This window comes from Petaurus breviceps, unplaced genomic scaffold (genome assembly GCF_028583685.1).
Source record: "Petaurus breviceps papuanus isolate PSGF00001 unplaced genomic scaffold, PetGlider_PUasm1.0 207, whole genome shotgun sequence".
NCBI classification, from domain to species: domain Eukaryota; kingdom Metazoa; phylum Chordata; class Mammalia; order Diprotodontia; family Petauridae; genus Petaurus; species Petaurus breviceps.
The window spans coordinates 29,831,671-29,838,023 of record NW_027185850.1 but is presented as its reverse complement, the minus strand read 5'-3'; the positions used below and the strand labels follow the sequence as shown (position 1 = coordinate 29,838,023).

At 43.1% G+C, this 6,353-nt stretch overlaps 1 protein-coding gene and 1 pseudogene across 1 annotated transcript in view; both read left to right on the top strand.

Moving 5' to 3' along the window:
* Positions 1-6,353, top strand: part of LOC138165029 (nuclear autoantigenic sperm protein-like) — a 570,370-nt gene that overhangs the window by 26,434 nt on the left and 537,583 nt on the right. The gene's annotated exons all lie outside the window — the stretch shown is intronic.
* The window catches only part of LOC138165038 (ATP synthase subunit ATP5MJ, mitochondrial pseudogene), a 48,766-nt pseudogene that overhangs the window by 26,428 nt on the left and 15,985 nt on the right, over positions 1-6,353 (top strand).

Genomic DNA, 6,353 nt, shown 5'->3' with positions numbered 1-6,353 from the left:
GTCACCAGCTCCTCCCAGTTCAGGACTTTCTTTTCACATCAACAAGTCCATCCCACAGGTGGGATTAACAAGCTCTGGGTTTTAACACAATCAATTTGAAAACCAAGCCCAATACAGGGGAATCTCCACATTCCATTACTATCACACATGCTCAGATCTGAGCTTTAGGATTATCCCTTTGGCAACTGAATGAAGGGTCATTTACATGACATCAAAGATTCCCATCAAAGTGAATGATTTGGGACATGAATGAAAAATAAGTCATTTCTCACACAACAGAATCTATCATATATTAGATTGTATCTCCCCTGCATTTAGCATAGATAGCCTAGTATGTCACTCTCCCGACTCCCTCCAAAGACTTTAGATGACACAGTGCATATGAAATCCTTGGTTCATGATTCCAGACACTTGAAGGCACAGGGTACTTACCTTGGAGTTATAGGTAGTAGTTGAATCCTATCTCTACTGGCTACTTCCTTTGTGACTCTGTGCAAGGCCCTTTCTTTCTGGACTTCAATAAAATGAAAGAATGACCTCTGAGTTTTCCCCCTATTTGCAAAATGGACATAGTGATGCCAGTACCACAACCCTCATAGGCGTGTTCAAGAGAAAAGTGCTCTGGGGAAACTTTAAGAGCAATCCAACTATGAAGATGAGTCAAAGTCCACTGCATCCTCTCCCACTGCTCCCCTCTAGGTAGAATGGGACCCTCAACTCCTTCCCCAAAAGTCCCTTTCACCTTCCAGTCTTCACGCCTCTCTCCATGCTCCGTGCTCCAACTCTTTTGCAGAGTTCTCTCTCTCATGCCCACCCTTTGAAATCTTGTGGATCCTATCCCCCAGCATACTTCTGGGACTATCAGGTAACCATAGAGGGGAGACACTATACATCTAATCCAGCCTACAGCACCCAGGGTCCTGGACTGGGAATTTTTTTAAATGTCAAACAAACCAACCCACACCTGGGCTCAAACCCTATTTCTATGGACTCCAAGCCAAAAAGCCTGGGTTCAAGTCCTTCTCACCCAAATTGGCCTTGTGAGTCCCATTACCTCAGGGTACCCCCTAGGCACACCTTTGAAGACTATAAATTGCACAACAGATGCCAATCTGAACTGATAGAGGTTTTTCCTCACTGGTATTTCTCTCCTCAAACTACTAAATTCCCAGGACTAAGCTCAAAACAACAAACCAAGCCAACCCCTCCTGTGCCATTCGCTATCTGATCATAGGCAAATCTCTTCCCCTCTGAACTTCCCATTCTCCATCTGAAAAACAAGGGAGTTTCACTACTTAGCTGGTATAACTAAGCCTCTTAGGACTTAACCAGGCTGATCTGTCCCAGGGACTGTAATCCAAATGAAACAGGGATGCCCTGGGGATGGTGAGGTCTTCCTCATGCTCCCTTTTGTAGGTGACTTTGTGTTTCCTACAACAAGCTCAGAGAACCCTGCAGAACCTCCCAGATGAAATCCATAAACCCTTAAAAAGAATTCAACTTGTCCATCCATAAAGGAAAAAGCAAATGGATAAAGAATATCTGTTGTCTAGACTCTGATATGCAGCTGGATGAAAAATAGGCCACTGAAATAATCTACCGGTACCATGCATCTGGGACAATTATTGCTAGTGGACAATGGAATTGAGCCCAGAATTGAACAGGAGGAGGAAAGCAAGCTGGATTATACTCAGGATCCATATGGTTCAGTCAGTTCCATGGAGAGCCTGGAGTTAGGAAGACACAAGTTCAAATCTACCCTCAGATACATGCTTTATGTATGACCCTGGGGGCTTCACTTAACTCTGTCTGCCTAGTTCCCTCATCTATAAAACAGTGATAATAATAGGACCTCTTTGTCATGAGAATTAAATGCGCCAATAGTTGGAAAATACTTGGTCAATCTTAAAGTGTTATACAAATGGTGACTGTTATTATTAATCATTAAATGATCCCTCCCTGAAACAAAGACCCATCTTTTCAATACTGCTATCCTGCTACAGTCACTCTGTGGTTGTGTCTTATAAGGAGGGGGAAGGAAATAAACATTTAGACAGCACCTATGTGCCAGGCACGGTGCTAAGTGGTTTTTTTGTTCTTTTTTTTTTTTTTACCAATATCATCTCATTGTGATATCTCATGGCATAACAGTCTTTCAATAGTGGAAAGTGAATATCACCAGAGGACAATGAAAAGACCAAGCATATGAATAGCCTGAAACATTCCCAACCAAGGACTACATAGGAGAAGTGCCAGCTGTTACTAGTCTCCTAGGAAGTTACCCCTTCCATGTGGCTATTCTCCATGATACTAATGAGCTACATTTGTGTAAAGGACACAGTGTCTTCCTTGACAGTAACTGGGAGTCATTGAGCACAGCTCTCTGTAGTTGAGGTTCTCAAAGAATCTTGAATGATCATAACCCTGAGTGCATGAAGATTCTTGACCCAACAAAAGCCTTAAGGAATGTCCTTTATTCTTTTAGAGTCAAATGCTTTTTTTAAAATTAACTTATTTTTAATTTCCAACATTCAGTTCCACAAGCTTTTGAGTTCCAGATTTTTCCCCCTCCCTCCCCTCTCTCCTCCCCAAGATAGTATGCAATCTGATATACATTTATATATACATATACACATACATTTACATTTACATAGACACACACACTTACATATACATATGCATTTACATATACACATACATTTACATATACATTTACATCAAACATATTTTCACATCATGTTGTAAAGAAGAATTATAACCAGTGAAATGAACCATGAGAAAGAAGAATCAAAACCAAAAAAGGAAGAGAGCAAATAGTCTGTTTCGATCTGCATCCAGACTCCATAATTGTTTCTCTGGATGTGGATAGAATTTGGGTTTTTTTTGCTTTTTGGAGCGGGGAAGAGAGGGCAATTGGGGTTAAGTGACTTGCCCAAGGTCACACAGCTAGTTTTTGTGTTAAATGTCTGAGGTCAAATTTGAACTCAGGAACTCCTGACTTCCAGGGCCAGTGCTCTACTCACTGTGCCACCTAGCTGCCCCACATGGATAGCATTTTCCATTGTGAACCTTTTGAAGTTGTCTTAGATCATTGCATTGCTAAGAGCCAAGTCTATCAAAGTCATCGTACAATGTGGCTATAAATGTGTACAATGTTCTCCTGGTTCTGCTCGCCTCACTCAGCATCAGTTTATTTAAGTCTTTCCAGGTTTCTCTGGTCTGCCTGCTCATCATTTCTTATAGCACAAGAATATTCCATTACATTCATATACCACAACTTGTTCATCCATTCCCCAATTGATTGGTATCCCCTCAATTTCTAGTCCTTTGCCACCACAAAAAGAGCTGCTATAAATATTTTTGTACCTGGGGGTTCTTTTCCCATTTGTATGATCTCTTTGGGATACAGTCCTAGAAGTGATATTGTAAGGTTAAAGGGTATGTGTATTTTTTTTAATTTTTTGCTTTTTGGAGGGGAAAAGGCAGGGAAATTGGGGTTAAGTGACTTGCCCAAGGTCACACAGCTAGTAAATGTTAAGTGAGTCTGGATTTGAACCCAGATCCTCTTGATTCCAGGGCAGGTACTCTATTCACTGTGCCACCTAGTCACCCGGTATGTGCATTTTTATATCCCTTTGGGCCTAGTTCCAAATTGCTCTCCAAAGTGGTTAGATCAGTTTACAACTCCACCAACAATGCATTAGTGTTCTAATTTTCCCACATATTCTCCAGCCTTTATAATTTTCCTGTTTTGTCATGTTAGCCAATCTGACAGGTGTGATGTGGTACCTAAAAGTTGGCTTGATTTACATTTATCTAATCAATAGTGATTTGGAGCCAAATGCTTTTATTTTTAATCAACACACACAGTAGAGTCATGAACTACACTTTTCAGTCAACTTTGTGATTGTAAAGATAAGGTCTGCTACAATCCTTTAGGGAAACCTGTTCTTTACCTTAAGTTTTCATCAAGGAGACCATATAGAGGCTAAAAAAGCTCATACATTAAGAGGAAGAGTATCCATGAATAAGGAAAGAAGTGTCTGGAAGGAAAGACTGTCCTGTGTCTGACCATCTCTGCAATTCTAGGCATGCCTTAGGAAGAGTATGTCTAGAAATGGAGGCCAAGACATTAAGAGAACTACAAACCATTCTCTGCTGTCTCTAGATCAGATGAAGAACTGGAAGTTAAACTTGAGAAAAGTCCTCAGTTGGTGGTGGGGAGGACCCAGGAGAGATCAAACTGGTCCTGCTTAGGTCCAGAGGTCCCCAGGCATCACCCAGGAAATTCCTTCTATTATGCCTATTGCACACTATCTAAAGGTGGGAGGGGCCTATTGCACACTACCTAAAGGTGGGAGGGACTGTGTGGGACAGGCCAAGGAGCACTGGGTTGGAGTCAGGACATGAGGTTACAGGTCTGCTTCTGCCACTAATTAACCAGGTGACCTTGGGCTAATCACTTCCCAGAAGAGTGGAAGCTACAAGGAGACTGATTGATTCCAGTTTGTGACACAGCATGTTGCAGAGAAAACAGTTTGATATCAAAATTTGATATCAAAAGACCTGGGTTCAAATTTGGAATCAAAAGACTTAGGAGTATCCTAGAGTCAGCTCCCAAAATGGGTCCCAAAGCCATTTACAGCCCAGAAACTGCAAGTGCTACAAATCAAGGGCTTATTATTTTGTTGATTGTCTAGACTTAAGAAAGCAATGGAGAAAATGTTAATGATACAGATTAACTGAAAAGTGTCCCTTGGGTACTTTTTTGTTTGTTTGTTTGTTTGTTTTGGAGAGCTGATTGTTAAACATTTACCAGCATACCTAGTTCAAATTTTAGCTCTGCCTTGTGACATGGCACCCAGCCGAAGAGGAGATGGCCTAGATGACTGGCTCTATTTTAAGGATACTTACTATAAAGGAAGGGAGATTAGGCTGACTGGTGAGATAATGAGCTCTCCATCAGCAGAGATGCCAGACAGCTGCTCCAGGAGGATGTGATTCCTACCTTAGGAAAGGTTGGGTAGGATAATCGGGAGACATCCTCTTCCCTGAAGCCCCAGTACTCAACAGGACCAACCAACCCAGAGTCCTAAACATTGGATTCTGTCTCTATATTGACATAACAAGGCACTTTCCTCTAATAGGTTCCAGATTTAGAGCTAGAAGTGGGGCAGAAAGTCATTTCTGGCGTTTCAACTTTGACCATTTTCCCTGGGCTTTCCCACCCTAAAAAGTGACACCTGTGTTCCGAAAGTGCCTGGCACCTCAGGCCTGACAAGGGCACCAAACAGAGGGGAATATTGCCCCCCCCCAGGGCTTCACTCTTGCTGGGAATTGTCCTGCCTTGCTTTGAAGCTGCCCAGTCAGGTTCCTCAGACAAGGCCACAGTGACCCCTAGTGGTGTCTGCCCTCCCAGCCCAGCCAAGGTCTCAAGCCAAGGCTCTGCCCCAGCCTGAATCTCACAAAGAGGGTCTTGAAACCCAGACCCCAGGGCCTTCAGAAAGGAATCTTAACTCTTTGACACTTTCTGGTTGTGAGGCCAAGGGCCTCGGTTTCCTCATCTGTGAAATACCTGTGATAACTGCCAGCAGGAAGTGGCTGGGTTAGCCTGAGAACACAAATCACACTCCATTGTACAAATGAGATCTGTCCTTGGTTTCATTTCAGTATGTCTTCAGGTATGTTGCTGGGCCATCTCTCCTCCTCTCTCCTGCCCTTTTCAGACAAAGTTCGGCCATCCATCAAGAGACAGAGGGGGAGGGTCCCTGCTTCCTCAATATCAGTGCTCTCCTCTGGTTAGGTTATTGGCCAGTGAGTGACCCTGAGCACCTGGGTTTGGGTGGAGACACACTGGCTGCTGTCACAGGATTGCTCACTCCTGTGAATTCCTGGACAAAGTGACTGCTTCTTACACTATAGCTCCTTCTTTCCTTGGTCTTTCAGCTTGGTGATGGGTAATGGGGTAGCAGTTCCACCCCAACTCCTTTCCTCTCTTTATTTAAAGCCCTGTGGATTTGATTCACAAGATTCCAGACAAATATTTTTAATTTAATTTTTTTTGAGGGGAGAAGGCAGGGCAATTGACGTTGACTTGCCCAAGGTCACACGGCTAGTAAGTGTTAAGTGACTGAGGCCAGATTTGAACTCAGGTCCTCCTGACTCCAGGGCAGGTGCTCTGTTCACTGTGCCACCTAGCTGCACACCTTGGGTCTCTTCTTATCCTTCTTACTTTTGACCTTGAAGCCTTCTTTCCTTTGTTCCAAACAACTTTCCTCATACCTGATTATCTAGAGTGTGGAGAGGCATTCAAGGCCTTCTCTCTAAAAGGAAGGCCAGGTTACCCTCTGAGC